The 18,906-nt window shown below is 43.2% G+C and overlaps 1 protein-coding gene across 1 annotated transcript in view; it reads left to right on the top strand.

Annotated features, from left to right (window-relative positions):
* RIN2 (Ras and Rab interactor 2) overlaps positions 1–18,906 on the top strand; it is a 221,964-nt gene that overhangs the window by 86,437 nt on the left and 116,621 nt on the right. The gene's annotated exons all lie outside the window — the stretch shown is intronic.

Here is an 18,906-nt window from a genome sequence, read left to right as displayed (position 1 = left end):
CCTGTTGAGAATTAAGGCATATGCAAAATTCCCCAGCCACTCAAGTTATTGACTGTGACTTAGGACAAGGTGCTTTGTATTCATGTCTCTGAAATCGTGGGTATCACATCTGGTGGCATGGTGCAGTCCCTGCTAGCCACATGGTCATGTGGTGGTTGTTCTTTCCTGTGTGTTTGCAGACTTGCTTGTTATTCTTGGGGACCTGACTGAACATCTGTAGCCTCAACGTTTCAGTCCACAAAGCATTTCAGGACCATTTGAGGAAGGAATAAGAATCTAGGTTGTCATCTGAAAACCTTCCATTGACCCCTTCTGTGAGATCAAGAAAATACCAGCATCATGGGACTTTTCTGGTGGTGCAGTGGTTAAGAATCCATCTGCCAATGCAGGGGACACGGGTTTGAGCCCTGGTCTGGGAAGATCCCACATGCCGCGGAGCAACTAAGCCCGTGTGCCACAACTACTGATCCTGTGCTCTGGAGCCCGTGAGCCACAATTACTGAGCCCACGTGCCACAACTACTGAAGCCCATGTGCCTGGAGCCTGTGCTCCACAACAAGAGAAGCCACCACAATGAGAAACCCACACACCGCAACGAAGAGTAGCCTCCACTTGTCGCAACTAGAGAAAGCCCGCGTGCAGCAACGAAGACCCAAAGCAGCCAAAAATAAATAAATTTAAATAAATTAATTAATTAAAAAAAGGAAAGAAAATACAAGCATCAGATTGCACCATTGTCAGAGGCTGGGGAGACATTCCCAGAGACAAGAGTGGGGAGCACTCTTTTAAAAGGTCCTGCACAATGATGCTCTTGGAAGACCAGACTCTGTCTATGAAGGAGTTTCAAGACTATACTAATCAATTTATTTTGCTTATATTTTCCTTTCAATGTGTGCAGAAAAATTATATATAATAGCACTGTATGTCTAGATAAACCTTCTGGCTTTTGAGACTTCTTCAGTAAGATTGAAGTAAATTCTAAGGGATTAGAAAGTATCATGTCATGGTTTAATTGCCAGTGTTTAGCCTATACTGGGTGGTGTGTAGAATATGGGCCTTTTGCTGTCACCGGTGACTTAGCAGCTTTCAAATTTAGTATTTCTCCACTAAAGCATTCCAGTAATTGGTCACCAGAAATAGGGAACTCTACTCAATATTCTGTAATAACCTATATGGGAAAAGAATCTGAAAAAGAGTGAATATATGTGTATGTATAACTGAACCACTTTGCTGTACACCTGAAACTAACACAACATTGTAAATCAATTATACTCCAATATAAAGTAAAAAATTAAATTAAAAAAAAGAGATAGGCAATCTCAGTAAGAAAAAAAAGGTGGACACATGGTATTTTCACATTTTGTATAGTGACAAGAAATTTGATAGGGCTAGAATAAAAGATTCATAGTTGGGAGTGATATTAAAAAAAAGAAATGGATCTAGAACCCTGAGTGGAGTGATTCTAGACTCTGCAGTATGGCTAGTAAGGAAGAAACAGGAAGGGAGACCGCTTTTTGTATTGATTTTTAAGGCCTTTACTGGCATATCTTAGCCTCTATCTGCCCTCATTATTTTAAAAATTATTTTTATTGAGACATGATTTTCGTACAGTAAAAGTAAAATCTTACATGTACAGGTCAGTGAACTTTTTGCGTCACACCCCTGTAGCCACCACTCAGATCAAGGTATAGAACCTCTTCATCACCCCAGCTGGTTTTTGTCAACATTATTTCTGAATATAAGAGTGACCACTATTCTGATAGCTGTCACATAAAGTGACATAAAGTATATACACTTCTGTGATTGCCTCCTTTTGCTCATTGTAATGTTTTTAAATTCATTCGTGTTGTGATATATATCAATAATTTGTTCCTTTTAATTCCTGGGTACTTATTCTTAGTATGAATATAGCATCTTTTTTTTTTTTTTTTTTTTTTTTTTTTTGCGGTACGCGGGCCTCTCACTGTTGTGGCCTCTCCCGTTGCGGAGCACAGGCTCCAGACGCGCAGGCTCAGCGGCCATGGCTCCCGGGCCCAGCCGCTCCGCGGCATGTGGGATCTTCCCGGACCAGGGCACAAACCTGCGTCCCCTGCATCGGCGGCAGGCGGACTCTCAACCACTGCGCCACCAAGGAAGCCCTATAGCATCATTTTTGTATCCATTTTCCTGTTCATGGATATTCAAGTTGTTTTCAGTTTGACCTTTTATGAATTAGGTTGCTTTGGATATTCTTGTCCTTTTGTAGACACATACACTCATTTATCCTAGATGTATACCTAGATGTGGAACTCCTTGTTACAGAGTAAGCATAGATATTAGTAGATATTCTAGTTTTCCAGCGTGGTTGGACCAAATTTTACTCCCACCAGCAGTGAAAGAGAGTTCCAGTTGCTCTGCGTCATTGCCGACACTTGATGTGATCGGTATTTTAGGATGTATCTCATTGTGGTTTTAATTCTGATTCTCCTGATGAGCAATAGCATTGAACACCTTTTCACGTGCTTTAGATTTGCATATTCTCTTTAGTGTAGGGTACGTTCAAGTCTTTTGCTCCTTTAAAAATTTGTTTTGTCTTTTTTCTTACTGGTTTTCAGGGTTTTTAAAAATATATATTCTGGATATAAGTTCTTTGTATATTCTTTTTTTTTTTTTTTTTTGCGGTACGCGGACCTCTCACTGCTGTGGCCTCTCCCATTGTGGAGCACAGGCTCCGGACGCGCAGGCTCAGCGGCCATGGCTCACGGGCCCAGCCGCTACGTGGCACGTGGGATCCTCCCGGACCGGGGCACGAACCCGCGCCCCCTGCATCGACAGGTGGACTCTCAACCACTGCGCCACCAGGGAAGCCCTATATATTCACTTTTTAATGATGTGTTTTGTTGAACAAAGTTTTTAATTTTAATGAAGTCTATCCCTTTTTAATGGTTTGCCCCTTTTAAATGTTTTACTGATATGGTTCTTGCTTTTTACGTCCTATTAAAAAAATGTTCGCCCACCTGTCGTTGAGGTGGTCAATTAGAGATAATTTCTCTTGACAATTCAGTTGCATGCCAAAGTCAACATATTTTCTTGATCAGGGAGGACGGAAGTCAGATCAGGCTGCAACTGGGTGAGGCGGGAAGTATGCCAGAGGTTGTCAGGAAGATGAATTCAGCTGATTTGTAGAATTGAAGCAGAAAGAGGCCCAGCACTGTTAGGTTTTGGTCCAAGGACTGAAAGGAAAAATGTATTCTAGAGGCTTTGTGGTTGGGTTACCAGACAATTGTCTGTATTGCTGTCTGGCCCATGTTGTATCTCTTAGAGTATTTTGAAAGGCTTGTCAAACTCCTTCATCAAGTCAAACACTTAGATGTTCACAACCCCTGACCTGTTGCTCAGAAACATTAAAAAGTCAAGAAATTCATGTTTTAGAGACATCATGCTCACGTCTACCAGCCATCATTTTTTTCCTAAGTGCTCAGAATCCACCCTCTTAACAATTCTTTCATAACCATATTCAGGAAATAAAATCTCCCCTTGAAATAACATCTACCCAACCCTCGCTCACTCCTCTCCTGTTCTCCATAAGTTTTCCTGAAAAAAAATCAATGTCAATAGTTCCATGATCTCATCTGTTTTCCTGCAGTCCAGGGTAAATGTTTGGGTCTGCTTTTCATAGTGAGACCCTGGCAGGACTGGGATGGAACTGCCCAGGCTTGGGGACAGAGCCAAGTGGAAGTTGGCGGGAGGCACAGGACATGTGGGGAGAAGGCAGGACCACTGTCAACTCCGTGTCCCAAAGTGGGTTGAGCTCAGGTCCAAGCAGCTGAGCTGAGACCCCAGAGCTGGGAGGGGGACTCCGGAGGCCATGGGGGCGGCAAGGCTTTCCTGGGATGATAGTGGGAGGTCCCTCCATGCCAGGTGTTGGGAGGTGGAGCTGTTGAATAATATCCTCCGAACTGAGAAGGAACTTTGAGAATAAAAAGTGGAGCAGACAACTCCATAAGGTGCAATTGTGAAGTCTGTTGTGGGGAACTTACATAGAGGCAGGAAAGATCGGGCAGACAGATGATCCAGAGGCCTTCGAAGCTGCCTCTGTGCGGCCGAAAGGGGGACAGCGGGATTAAAGGGGCCAAAGGTAAAAACAGAATTTGACTACCAAGTGAGAAGCACGTCCACACTGACTGCAACTGGGGGTTTTCCTCCACCCAGGGGTCTCATGACCCTTAACCATCTGTGTCAGCAAAAGGCACGCTTCCAGTTTTCATATCAGATGAAGGCAGGGGTGCACGTTGATAGGGAGCTCACCTGGCTTGGGTGCATTCCTCGCGAGGAGGCTGAAGCTCAGCCACAAGGAGAGGGGAGTGGGGGGACTGTGGGCCTAGGAGGGAGCTGGCGAACGGAGTCAGTGTGGTTCAGCTGCACACCAGGCCATCCCAGGAGTTCATCCTTAGAATGTTGGGACAACAGCAATGGAGCTGAGTGTCCTAGGGGACAGTAAGTTGGCAGGAACAAGATGGGGAGTAGCCACTCACCTTCCAGGAGGGTGAGCTGGCTGAGGCTATAGAGGTGCCCTTGGGCCTTCACCCTCAGGAACAGGATGGATGGATATGGTGCCATAGAAGGGGAGGACTCTTGGTCCCAGCTCTACGGCTCATTAATTGTAGGACAGTGGGCAAGATGGTACCTCCATCCCGAGACTGACAAGGAGATCAAATAGAATAGTAAGTGTAAAACGCTGACTTTCCTATTTTCCTCCCATTTTTTTAGCCCTTCCTTCCTGTTGCTACACCCAACAGGAAGCTTCCAGGCCTTGTCTTTTCTGCCCACTTTCCACACTGGCTCCGTTGAACAGTCACAATGTCTTCAAATAAAACCTGCCCTTGGCTCCCACGTAGATCCCTCTGTTCCATGACAATGGCTACCATGTTGTATTAGTCGGCGAGGGCTGCCATAGATGGAGTGCGTGGTTTAAACAACATGAATTAATTTCCTCACAGTTCTGGGGGCTGGATGTTCAAGATCAAGGTGCTGGTGGATCAGATTCCTCTGAGGCCTCTCTCCTTGGTGTGCAGATGGCCACCCTCTTGCTGCTTCTTCACGTGGTCTTTCCTCTGTGTGTGTGCATCCCTGGTGTCTCTCCCTGTGTATCCTAATCTTCTCTTCTTACAAGGACACCAGTCATATTGCCGTGGGGCAGCCACCCTAACAGCCTCATTTTAACCCAGTTACCTCTGTAAAGGTCCTGTCCATAAATACAGTCACGTTCTGAGGTACTTGGGGTTAGGGCTTCAACATTTGAATTTTGGGGGTGAACTTCAGTCCATCACATGTGTACATGCTGACAACTCCCATGTTTCTATATCCAGCACGTGTCCCCCCATCAAGAGCCAGGTCAGTGGATGGACCTACCTCCTGAACTTCCCTACTGACAGCTCAAACTCAGCAGTTCTCAAATTCATGAAGCCAAGACTGGGTTTTGAGGTGGGGGGGGGGTTCAAAAAATCCTACTGTTTTTGTGTATAAATCACAGAGATAGGGCTTCCCTGGTGGCGCAGTGGTTAAGAATCCGCCTGCCAATGCAGGGGACACGGGTTCGAGCCCTGGTCCGGGAAGATCCCACATGCCTCGGAGCAACTAAGCCCGTGAGCCACAACTACTGAGCCTGCGCTCTAGAGCCTGCGAGCCACAACTACTGAAGCCTGCGTGCCTAGATCCCATGCTCCGCAACGAGAAGCCACTGCAATGAGAAGCCCACACACCGCAACAAAGAGTAGCCGCCGCCCGCCACAACTAGAGAAAGCCCGTGCGAGCAACAAAGACCCAATGCAGCTAAAAATAAATAAATTAATTAATTAATTTAAAAATTAATTAAAATTAGGGCTTCCCTGGTGGTGCAGTGGTTGAGTCCGCCTGCCGATGCAGGTGACACGGGTTCGTGCCCCAGTCTGGGAAGATCCCACATGCTGCAGAGCGGCTGGGCCTGTGAGCCATGGCCGCTGAGCCTGCGCGTCCGGAGCCTGTGCTCCACAACGGGAGAGGCCACAACAGTGAGAGGCCCGCGTACTGCAAAAAAAAAAAAAAAAAATTAATTAAAATTAATTTAAAAAGTCACAGAGATCATCTGACAACGTATAAACAAATATACAGTATGTCTGTGGTATTCAAATTTAATGAGGGGGACTTCCCTGGTGGTCCATTGGTTGGGACTTCGCCTTCCAGTGCAGTGGGTACGGGTTCAATCCCTGGTTGGGGAACTAAATCCCACATGCCTCGGGGTCAAAAAACCAAAACATAAAACAGAAGCAATATTGTAACAAATTCAATAAAGACTTTAGAAAAATGGTCCACATCAAAAAAAAAAAATCTTTGAAAAAAAAATTTAATGAGGGAATTCCCTGACAGTCCAGTTGTTAGGACTCCACACTTCCACTGCAGGGAGCATGGGGTCGATCCCTGGTTGGGAACTAAGATCCCGCATGCTGTGAGGCACAGCCAAAAAAAAAAAAAGAAAAAAGAAAAAAATTTTTAATGAAAGGAATCAATTGGAAAACATTGTCTAAAAGTCTCCTGGAAGAGGGGTCAGGCAATAACAATAATAACAAAACCCCGACGGCTTATAACAGGCAGGAAAAGTTACTATTGACATTACCCTGGCTTTGAACCATCTTGGTGGCACTATTTAGTTTGCCGGGTTCATGTCCTCTTTTCTGGAGTTGGGAGTTAACAGCTGAACTTTCATAAAGTTGTTTGGTTAAGTTTGCCCTGAGAGGCACCAGGCTTTTTGGCAAAACATCTGTCTGTTTGTGGTTAAGATTTTCCTGGTTCTTATTACAACAAGACTTGGTACATTTCAAGAACCATGAAGCTTGGCTCTGGTAAACAAGGGGCCAGTTCATCAAAGACGGTGTCTTTTGAATCTTTCCTTCCTCACTTCTCTAAAGCTTCTCCTCCTCTTGGCTGACAGAACTGAATTTGACAAGAAGAAAAAAGACCAGATTCTTTAGTTCCAGCCCGTATTTCCTTTGTCAAAGTATGATCGTTAAAGAGTTTTTAAAATATAGCTCTCCTGCAGACGTCAAAGGTACATGACCTAAAGATTTTCTTCACCCCTTAAGAAAGCATCAGCAGAATGGCCAAGCTAATTCCAAATAGGTTACAGGAGACTGACGCATATATCGTCAACTCAAAGCAAGGCTGCTAAAATAGGCTCGCAACTTAGCGACCCAACTAGTTACTGTCCTACAGGGCAGTCAAACTATAATCTTTGGAGTTCTCCTCTACTGGACAAATTTAATTTGTAAATTGTATTTGGATAATTATATCTGGATATTTTGGACAGTTTTTCTAAAATTGTCATTTGGATTCACCTTAACACTTTCTATACCAGTCTGTTTGGGCTATGAAATCTTAACAAGCTTTAGTTCTTCATTTTCCCTTTGGAGTATCTGAAAGGCTATCTGAAAAACTTTTACATCAAAGGCACCTAGTAGCTAGGTGCCTCCTCTGGTTTGCTGTAAATGTTTATAGCACCCCAGTATGTAGTACTTGCCTATTTTCGTGGTGTAAATACTCCAGTCAGGGTGAATTTCGGCCGACTAAGGCATTGAAGACAGAGTGGGGAAGAGATTTATACAGTCACTACTACGTGCCAGTATTTTCTGGTCCCAGCACATCATTGGTTGTGTGTTGTGACGTACATTTTATGGATTATTGCCATGGTGTTCAAGTTACTTTCCAAGGGTGTGGAATCAAGGTCACTGGGTAAGTATCTTTGAAGAGCCTGAGAGATTAGCTCATCCAGTTATTCTAAGATTATAATCCTTGGAACTATAATATTCCTTGAGAGTACCTCAGGAGTTAAACAAACTTAATTCAGATTTCTTTTAAAAAGTTTGGGCTTCCCTGGTGGCTCAGGGGATAAGAATCCGGCTGCGAATACAGGGGACACGGGTTTGATCCCTGGTCCAGGAAGATCCCACACGCGGTGGAACAACTAAGCCCACGAGCCACAACTACTGAAGCCTGCCTGCCGAGAGCCCATGCTCCGCAGCAAGAGAAGCCACTGCAGTGAGAAGCCCGCGCACCGCAACAAAGAGTAGACCCAGCTCGCCACAACTAGAGAAAGCCTGCGTGCAGCAATGAAGACCAAACACAGCCAAAAAACAAACAAACAAACAAACCATGTAGCACTGTGACATGTACATAATGTGATAGGAAAGTGGTACAGCTACACTGGGATGTTCTAGTGGTTTCCAAAAAAAAAAGTTTTATTTTTAAAAATATGATGAAAATATACACATATACATATATGTAACAAACATAAAAAGAAATATAGGGGGGCTTCCCTGGTGGCGCAGGGGTTGAGAGTCCGCCTGCCGATGCAGGGGACGCGGGTTCGTGCCCTGGTCCGGGAAGATCCCACATGCCGCGGAGCGGCTGGGCCCATGAGCCATGGCCGCTGGGCCTGCGCGTCCGGAGCCTGTGCTCCGCAGCGGGAGAGGCCACAATGGTGAGAGGCCTGCATACCGCAAAAAAAAAAAAAAAGAAAAGAAATATAGGGGACTGATGAACACTAAGTTTAGAATTCTTGTAATTGCTTTTTAATTTAATTTTTTATTTTTTAACTGAAGTATAGTTGAGGTACAGTATTATATATGTCACAGGTGTACAATATAATGATTCACCATTTTTAAAGATTATACTCCATTTATAGGTATTATAAAATATTGGCTATATTCCCTGTGTTGTACAATATATCTTTGTAGCTTATTTTATACCTAATAGTTTGTACCTCTTAATCCCCTCCCCTATGTTGCCCCTCCCCCCTCCCCTCTCCCCATTGGTAACCGCTAGTTTGTTCTCTGTATCTCTGAGTCTGCTTCTTTTTTGTTATATTCACTAGTTTGTTGTATTTTTTAGATCCCATGTATAAGTAATATCATACAGTATATGTCTTTCTCTGTCTGGCTTATTTCATTTAGCATAATACCCTCCTAGTCCATCCATGTTGCTGCAGATGGCAAAATTTCATTCTTTTTTTTTTTAACATCTTTATTGGAGTATAATTGCTTTATAATGGTGTGTTAGTTTCTGCTGTATAACAAAGTGAATCAGCAATATGTATACATATATCCCCATATCCCCTCCCTCTTGCGTCTCCCTCCCACCCTCCCGATCCCACCCCTCTAGGTGGTCACAGAGCACCGAGCTGATCTCCCCGTGCGATGGAGCTGCTTCCCACGAGCTATCTATTTTACATTTGGTAGTGTATATATGTCCATGCCACTCTCTCACTTCATCCCAGCTTACCCTTCCCCCTCCCCGTGTCCTCAAGTCCATTCTCTACGTCTGCGTCTTTATTCCTGTCCTGCCCCTAGGTTCATCAGAACTTTTTTTTTCTTAAGATTCCATATATATGTGTTAGCATATGGTATTTGTTTTTTGCTTTCTGACTTACTTCACTCTGTATGACACACTCTAGGTCCATCCACCTCACTACAAATAACTCAATTTCGTTTCTTTTTATGACTGAGTAATATTCCATTGTGTATATGTGCCACGTCCTCTTTATCCATTCATCTGTCGATGGACACTTAGGTTGCTTCCATGTCCTGGCTATTGTAAATAGTGCTGCAATGAACATTGTGGTACATGACTCTTTTTGAATTATGGTTTTCTCAGAGTATATGCCCAGTAGTGGGATTGCTGGGTCATAGGGTAGTTCTATTTTTAGTTTTTCAAGGAACCTCCATACTGTTTTCCATAGTGGCTGTATCAATTTACATTCCCACCAACAGTGCAAGAGGGTTCCCTTTTCTCCACACCCTCTCCAGCATTTATTGTTTGTAGATTTTTTGATGATGGCCATTCTGACCAGTGTGAGGTGATACCTCATTGTAGTTTTTTTGGTTTTTTTTGTGTGTGTGTGTGGTACATGGACCTCTCACTGCTGTGGCCTCTCCCGTTGCGGAGCACAGGCTCCGGACGCACAAGCTCAGTGGCCATGGCTCACGGGCCCAACCACTCCACGGCATGTGGGATCTTCCCGGACCGGGGCACGAACCCATGTCCCCTGCATCGGCAGGCGGACTCTCACCACTGCGCCACCTGGGAAGCCCTCATTGTAGTTTTGATTTGCATTTCTCTAATGATTAGTAATGTTGAGCATCCTTTCATGTGTTTGTTGGCAATCTGTATATCTTCTTTGGAGAAATGTCTATTTAGGTCTTCTGCGCATTTTTGGATTGAGTTGTTTGTTTTTATGATGTTGAGCTGCATGAGCTGCTTGTATATTTTGGAGATTAATCCTTTGTCAATTGCTTCGTTTGCAAATATTTTCTCCCATTCTGAGGGTTGTCTTTTCTTCTTGTTTATGGTTTCATTTGCTGTGCAAAAGCTTTGAAGTTTCCTTAGGTCCCATTTGTTTATTTTTGTTTTTATTTCCATTCCTCTAGGAAGTGGGTCAAAAAGGATCTTGCTGTGATTTATGTCAAAGAGTGTTCTTCCTATGTTTTCCTCTGAGGGTTTTATAGTGTCTAGCCTTACATTTAGGTCTTTAATCCATTTTGAGTTTATTTTTGTGTATGGTGTTAGGAAGTGATCTAATTTCATTCTTTTACATGTAGCTGTCCAGTTTTCCCAGCACCACTTATTGAAGAGGCTGTCTTTTCTCCATTGTATATTCTTGCCTCCTTTATCAAAGATAAGGTGACCATATGTGTGTGGGTTTATCTCTGGGCTTCCTATCCTGTTCCATTGATTTATATTTCTGTTTTTGTGCCAGTACCATACTGTCTTGATTACTGTAGCTTTGTAATATAGTCTGAAGTCAGGGAGCCTGATTTCTCCAGCTCCGTTTTTCTTTCTCAAGATTGCTTTGGCTATTCAGGATCTTTGTGTTTCCATACAAATTGTAAAATTATTCTTCTAGTTCTGTGAAAAATACCAGTGGTAGTTTGTTAGGGATTGCATTGAATCTATAGATTGCTTTGGGTAGTATAGTCTTTTTCACTATGTTGATTCTTCCAATCCAAGAACATGGTGTATCTCTCCATCTATTTGTATCATCTTTAATTTCTTTCATCAGTGTCTTATAGTTTTCTGCGTACAGGTCTTTTGTCTCCTTAGGTAAGTTTATCCCTAGGTATTTTATTCTTTCTGTTGCAATGGTAAATGGGAGTGTTTCCTTAATTTCTCTTTCAGATTTTTCATCATTAGTGTATAGGAATGCAAGAGATTTCTGTGCATTAATTTTGTATCCTGCTACTTAACAAATTCATTGATTAGCTCTAGTCATATTCTGGTAGCATCTTTAGGATTCTCTAAGTATAGTATCATGTCATCTGCAAACAGTGACAGCTTTACTTCTTCTTTTCTGATTTGGATTCCTTTTATTTATTTTTCTTCTCTGATTGTTGTGGCTAAAACTTCCAAAACTATGTTGAGTAATAGTGTGAGAGTGGGCAACCTTGTCTTGTTCCTGATCTTGGTGGAAATGGTTTCAGTTTTTCACCATTGAGAATGATGTTGGCTGTGGGTTTGTCATATATGGCCTTTATTATGTTGAGGTAAGTTCCCTCTATGCCTACCTTCTGGAGAGTTTTTAATCATAAATCAGTGTTGAATTTTGTCAAAAGCTTTTTCTGTATCTATTGAGATGATCATATGGTTTTTATCCTTCAGTTTGTTAATATGGTGTATCACTTTGATAGATTTGCATATATTGAAGAATCCTTCCATTCCTGGGATAAACCCCACTTGATCATGGTGTATGATCTTTTTAATGTGCTGTTGGATTCTGTTTGCTAGTATTTTGTTGAGGATTTTTGCATCTATGTTCATCAGTGATATTGGTCTGTAGTTGTTTTGTGACATCTTTTTCTGGTTTTGGTATCAGGGTGATGGTGGCCTCGTAGAATGAGTTTGGGAGTGTTCCTCCCTCTGCTATATTTTGGAAGAGTTTGAGAAGGGTAGGTGTTAGTTCTTCTCTAGATGTTTGATAGAATTCGCCTGTGAAGCCACCTGGTCCTGGGCTTTTGTTTGTTGGAAGAGTTTTAATCTCAGTTTCAATTTCAGTGCTTGTGATTGGTCTGTTTATATTTCTGTTTCTTCCTGGTTCAGTCTCAGAAGGCTGTGCTTTTCTAAGAATTTGTCTATTTCTTCCAGGTTGTCCATTTTATTGGCATATAATTGCTTGTAGTAATCTCTCATGATTCTTTGTATTTCTGCAGTGTCAGTTGTTACTTCTTTTTCATTTCAAATTCTGTTGATTTGAGTCTTCTCCCTTTTTTTCTTGATGAGTCTGGCTAGTGGTTTATCAATTTTGTTTATCTTCTCAAAGAAGCAGCTTTTAGTTTTATTGATCTTTCCTATTGTTTCCTTCATTTCTTTTTCATTTATTTCTGATCTGATTGTTATGATTTCTTTCCTTCTGCTAACTCTGGGGTTTTTTTCTTCTTCTTTCTCTAATTGATTTAGGTGTAAGGTCAGGTTGTTTTTTTGAAATTTTTCTTGTTTCTTGAGGTAGGATTGTATTGCTATAAACTTCTCTCTTAGAACTGCTTTTGCTGCATCCCGTAGGTTTTGGGTCATTGTGTTTTCATTGTCATTTGTTTCTAGGTATTTTTTGATTTCCTCTTTGATTTCTTCAGTTATCTCTTGGTTATTTAGTAGTGTATTGTTTAGCCCCTGTGTGTTTGTACTTTTTACAGTTTTTTTCTGGTAATTGATATCTAGTCTCATAGCATTATGGTCAGAAAGGATACTTCATATGATTTCAATTTTCTTAAATTTACCAAGGCTTGATTTGTGACCCAAGATATGATCAATCCTGGAGAATGTTCCATGAGCACTTGAGAAGAAAGTGTATTCTCTTGTTTTTGGATGGAATGTCCTATAAATATCAGTTAAGTCCATCTTATTTAATGTACCATTTAAAGCTGTGTTTCCTCATTTATTTCATTTTGGATGATCTGTCCATTGATGGAAGTGGGGTGTTAAAGTCCCCCACTATTATTGAATTACTGTCAATTTCCCCTTTTATGGCTCTTAGCATTTGCCTTATGTATTGAGGTGCTCCTATGTTGCATAAATATTTACAATTGTTAGATCTTCTTCTTGGATTGATCCCTTGATCATTATGTAGTGTTCTTCTTTGTCTCTTGTAATAGTCTTTATTTTAGAGTCTATTTTGTCTCATATGAGAATTGCTACTCCAGCTTTCTTTTGATTTCCATTTCCATGGAGTATCTTTTTCCATCCCCTCACTTTCAGTCCGTATGTGTCCCTAGGTCTGAAGTGGGTCTGTTGTAGACAGCATATATATGGGTCTTGTTTTTGTAGCCATTCAGCCAGTCTATGTCTTTTGGTTGGAGCATTTAATCCATTTACATTTAAGGTAATTATCGACATGTATGTTCCTGTTACCATTTTCTTAATTGTTTTGTGTTTGTTTTTGTAGGTCTTTTCCTTCTCTTGTGTTTCCTGCCTAGAGAATTTCCTTTAGCATTTGTTGTAAAGCTGGTTTGGTGGTGCTGAATTCTCTTAACTTTTGCTTGTCTGTAAAGGTTTTAATTTCTCTGTCGAATCTGAATGAGATCCTTGCTGGGTAGAGTAATCTTGTTTGTAGGTTTTTCCCTTTCATCACTTTAAATATGTCCTGCCACTCGCTTCTGGCTTGCAGAGTTTCTGCTGAAAAATCAGCTGTTAACATTATGGGGATTCCCTTGTATGTTATTTGTTGCTTTTCCCTTGCTGCTTTTGATATTTTTTCTTTGTATTTAATTTTTGATGGTTTGATTAATATGTCTTGGCATGTTTCTCCTTGGATTTATCCTGTATGGGATTCTCTGCATTTCCTGGACTTAATTGACTATTTCCTTTCCCATGTTAGGGAAGTTTTCAACTATAATCTCTTCAAATATTTTCTCAGTCCCTTTCTTTTTCTCTTCTTCTTCTGGGACCCCTATAATTCGAATGTTGGTGCATTTAATATTGTCCCAGAGGTCTCTGACACTGTCCTCAATTCTTTTCATTCTTTTTTCTTTATTCTGCTCTGTGCTAGTTATTTCCACTGTTTTATCTTCCAGGTCACTTATCCATTCTTCTGCCTCAATTATTCTGCTATTGATTCCTTCTAGAGAATTTTTAATTTCATTTATTGTGTTGTTCATCATTGTTTGTTTGCTCTTTTGTTCTTCTAGGTCCTTGTTCAATGTTTCTTGTATTTTCTCCATTCTATTTCCAAGATTTTGGATCATCTTTAGTATCATTACTCTGAATTCTTTTTCAGGTAGACTGCCTATTTCCTCTTCATTTGTTTGGTCTGCTGGGTTTTTACCTTGCTCCATCATCTGCTGAATATTTCTCTGTCTTCTCATTTTGCTTAACTTACTGTGTTTGGGGTCTCCTTTTCTCAGGCTGCAGGTTCGTAGTTCCCATTGTTTTTGGCATCTGCCCCCAGTGGGGGAGGTTGGTTCAGTGGGTTGTGTAGGCTTTCTGGTGGAGGGGACTGGTGCCTGTGTTTTGGTGGATGAGGCTGGATCTTTTCTTTCTGGTGGGCAGGGCCGCATCCGGTGGTGTGTTTTGGGTGTCTGTGAACTTATTATTATTTTAGGCAGCCTCTCTGCTAATAGGTGGGGTTGTGTTCCTGTCTTGCTAGTTGTTTGGCATGGGGTGTCCAGCACTGTAGCTTGCTGGCTGTTGGGTGGAGCTGGGTCTTAGCATTGAGACGGAGGTCTCTGAGAAAACTCTCACCAATTGATATTACATGGAGCCAGGAAGTCTCTGGTGGTCCAATGTCCTGAACTTGACTCTCCCACCTCAGAGGCTCAGGCCTGACACCAGGCTGGAGCACCAAGACCCTGTCAGCCACATGGCTCAGAAGAAAAGGGGAAAAAAAAGAAAGAAATGATAAAATAATTAAAATTTTAAAATTATTAAAATAAAAAAGTAATAAAAGAAGAGAGCAACCAAACCAGTAAACAAATCCACCAATGATAACAAGCGTTAAAAACTATACTAAGATAAACATAAAATTGAGGAACAAGTCAGTTGCAGACAGCAAATCCCCAGTCTACAGTTGCTCCCAAAGTCCACTGCCTCGATTTTGAGTTGATTCAGTGTCTCTTCAGGTATTTCACAGATGCAGGTAAATCAAGTTGACTGTGGGGATTTGATCCGCTGCTCCTGAGGCTTCATGGAGAGATTTCCCTTTCTCTTCTTTGTTCGCACAGCTCCTGGGGCTCAGCTTTGGGTTTGGTGCCACCTCTGCGTGTAGGCTGCCCTCAGGCTTCTGTTCCCTCCCAGACAGGACGGGGTTAAAGTAGCGGCTGATCAGGGGGCTCTGGCTCACTCAGGCTGGGCCGAGGGAGGGGTACGGTAGTCATAACTGGAGTGCGGGGTGAGCCTGTGGCGGCACAGGCCCGTGTGACATTGCAACAGCCTGAGCTGCGCGTGTGTTCTCCTGGGGAAGTTGTCCCTGGATCACGGGACCCTGGCAGTGGCGGGCTGCACAGCCTCCCGGGAGGGGAGGGGTGGATAGTGACCTGGGCTTGCACACGGGCTTCTTGGTGGCGGCGGCAGCAGCCTTAGCGTTTCATGCCCGTCTCTGGTGTCTGCACTGATAGCTGCGGCTCGCGCCCGTCTCTGGAGCTCGTTTAGGCGGTGCTCTGAATCCCCTCTCCTGGCGCACCCCTAAACAATGGTCTCTTAGGCAGTTCCAGACTTTTTCCCGGACTCCCTTCTGGTTAGCTCTGGCACACTATCCCCCTTCAGGCTGTGTTCATGCCGCCCACTCCAGTCCTCTTCCTGGGCTCTCACCTCCGAAGCCCGAGCCTCAGCTCCCAGCCCTGCCCTCCCTGGCGGGTGAGCAGACAAGCCTCTCAGGCTGGTGAGTGCTGGTCGGCGCCAATCCTCTGTGCGGGAATCTCTCCTCTTTGCCCTCCGCACCCCTGTTGCTGTGCTCTCCTCCACGGCTCCGAAGCTTCCCCCTCGCCACCCCATGTCTCTGCCAATAAAGGGGCTTCCTAGTGTATGGAAACTTTTCCTCCTTCACAACTCCCTCCCAGAGGTGCAGTTCCCATCCCTGTACTTTTGTCTCTTTTTTCTTTTGCCCTAATCAGGTATGTGGTGAATCTCTTGCCTTTTGGGAAGTTTGAGGTCTTCTGCCAGCGTTCAGTAGGTGTTCTGTAGGAGTTGTTCTACATGTAGATGTATTTTTGATGTATTTGTCTGGAGGAAGGTAACCTCCACGTCCTACTCCCTCGCCATCTAGAAGGTCTCCCCCCCTCTTTTTTTTTAATTGAGGTGCAATATACATAACTTAAAGTGCACCTCAGAGATGTAAATACCATTTACATATGTATATACCCATTTTATCATCACCCAGGTTAAGATATATTTTGTTTCTTTTTAAATTAAATTAAATTTATTTACTTATTTTTGGCTGTGTTGTGTCTCTGTTGCTGCATGCGGGCTTTCTCTAGTTGCGGAGAGTGTGGGCTGTTCTTCTTTGTGGTGCACAGGCTTCTCATTGGGGTGGCTTCTTTTGTTGTGGAGCACAGGCTCAGTAGTTATGGCATGCGGGCTTCAGTAGTTGTGGCACACGGGCTTCAGTAATTGTGGCTCGCAGGCTGTAAAGCGCAGGCTCAGTAGTTGTGGTGCACAGGCTTAGTTGCTCCGCAGCATGTGGGATCTTCCCGGACTAGGGCTCGAACCCATGTCCCCTGCATTGGCAGGCAGATTCTTAACCACTGCACCACCAGAGAAGTCCCTCATTCTTTTCTTTTCTTTTTTTAATGGCTGAGTAGGATTCCATTGTGTGTGTGTGTGTGTGTGTGTGTGTGTGTGTGTATCACATCTTCTTTATCCATTCATCTGTTGATGGACACTCAGGTTACTTCCATATCTTGGCAATTGTAAATAATGCACTATGAACATTGGGGCGCATGTATCTTTTTGAATTAGTGGGGGAGGGGTTGTATACACACCCAGGAGTGGAATTGCTGGGTCATATGGTAGTTCTATTTTTAACTTTTTGAGAAACCTCCATCCTTGTACACTGTTGGTGGGAATGTAAATTGGTACAGCCACGGTAGAATTCTGGTAACTTCTGAAAGGGAGAAGAGGATATAATGAAGGGAGTGCTCAGGGGTGGTGAGGTGTGTGATACTATCTTAAAGCTTTTTTGCATCTCTGAAATACTGCATAAGAAATAATAAAACACACACCCACAAATGCATTTTATATCAAATTTCAAACGTTTAAAAACCACTCACCCATCAAATTGTGCTTCCAGACTAACTTATTTTGTATAAGTGATGGAATAAAGCTTTCCTCCGCCCTCTCTGTTTAATTGAATGTTTTCCATTGTTGTACGGTGAGCTGTTCAAAAATATTAAACTGTCACTAAAAACCTTGTTTTATATTATTTTATAAAACGAGGGAGTGGAATGTACTTTCAGATTTTAAAGCAATTTCAAACTTAATACATGTTGCAAGTGTAGTACAAAGAATACTAGTATGCCATTTATTTACCCAGATTAATAAATTTTTTAAAATTTAGTTTATTTATTTTGGCTGCGTTGGGTCTTTGTTGCTGCACACGGGCTTTCTCTAGTTGCTGCGAGTGGGGGCTACTTTTTGTTGCAGTGCGCGGGCGTCTCATTGCGGTGGCCTCTCGTTGTGGAGCTCGGGCTCTAGGCACGCGGGCTTCAGTTGCTGTGGCACGTGGGCTCAGTAGGTGTGGCTCACAGGCTCTAGAGCACAGGCTCAGTAGGTGTGGTGCATGGGCTTAGTTGCTCCATGGCATGTGGGATCTTCTCAGACCAGGGCTCGAACCCGTGTCCCCTGCACTGGCAGGTGGATTCCCAGCCACTGCACCACCAGGGAAGCCCTGGATTAATAAATTTTTAACATATTCCCACATCTGTTTTATCATGGTCTCTCCTACACACACACCCACACACACACACACACACACACACACAGCCCTTTTCCTAGAGGTTTTGAGAGTCAATTGCATGCATCACGTCTCTGTACTACTTAACACTTCAGTGTTTATTTCTTGAGAACAAGGACGTTCTTATGTCACCATAATACAGTTATCAAATTCAGGAAATTTAACATTGATGCAATACAGTCCATATTCCAGTTTCAGCAGTTATCCCAGTAATGCCACATAGGGCAATTTTCTTTAGATTTAGATCCAGTCCAGGATCATGTGTTGCATTTATTTGTCATTTCCTTTTTGACCTGTCCTTTCTCCCTCAATCTGAAATGGGTCTTCAGCCTTTCTCTTTCAAGACCCTGACATTTCTGAAGACCTCAGGCCAGTTGTTTTTGCAGAGTGACCCTCAGTTTAGTTTGTCCATTGCTTCTGACAAGTGGATTCAGGTCACATGCTCTTGGGCCCAGAAGACATGCTGTATCCTCCTCTGTGCCCAGTTTCGGGAGGCATGGGGGGCTGCAGCTGTGTCCTCCAGTGGGAGGTTTTTGAGAGCCATGACCTGACTAAAAATGAGGGATGAATCAAACGGAGATTATTTAGACCTTTCAGGGTGATGCCTCCCAAGTTGCTCTGAAAAAGTCATCTCGCTGGTTGAGCGGGCCTGCTCTTTCAGCTGTGAGGCACTTTGGTGCCCCAGAAAGGGACTCTGCTCGGTGGCAGGAGCTGCAAAAGCCATCATGTCCGTGTGTCTGGCGTGGGGCCCCCTGGGGCATGAAGAGCTAACACCCACCAGGCCACCGGGATGATTGCGGAGTGTGGCTGTTTGCCCCCGGTTCTCATTTGACGATGTGATATTTGTGATTTGTGGCTTTTCTGAGATTTCCCTTTTTCCCGTATGAAATGAAGACAGTCTTTCTCCTAAGCCAGGGCCGGGCTGCCCATCATGCATTGCCCAACCCAGACTGGGACAGTGGCCT

The sequence above is a fragment of the Monodon monoceros genome, unplaced genomic scaffold (assembly GCF_005190385.1).
Source record: "Monodon monoceros isolate NGI ecotype Baffin Bay Population unplaced genomic scaffold, NGI_Narwhal_1 Super_Scaffold_13, whole genome shotgun sequence".
NCBI classification, from domain to species: domain Eukaryota; kingdom Metazoa; phylum Chordata; class Mammalia; order Artiodactyla; family Monodontidae; genus Monodon; species Monodon monoceros.
Note: the sequence above shows the minus strand (reverse complement) of the source record. Positions and strands in the feature narration are given on the sequence as shown.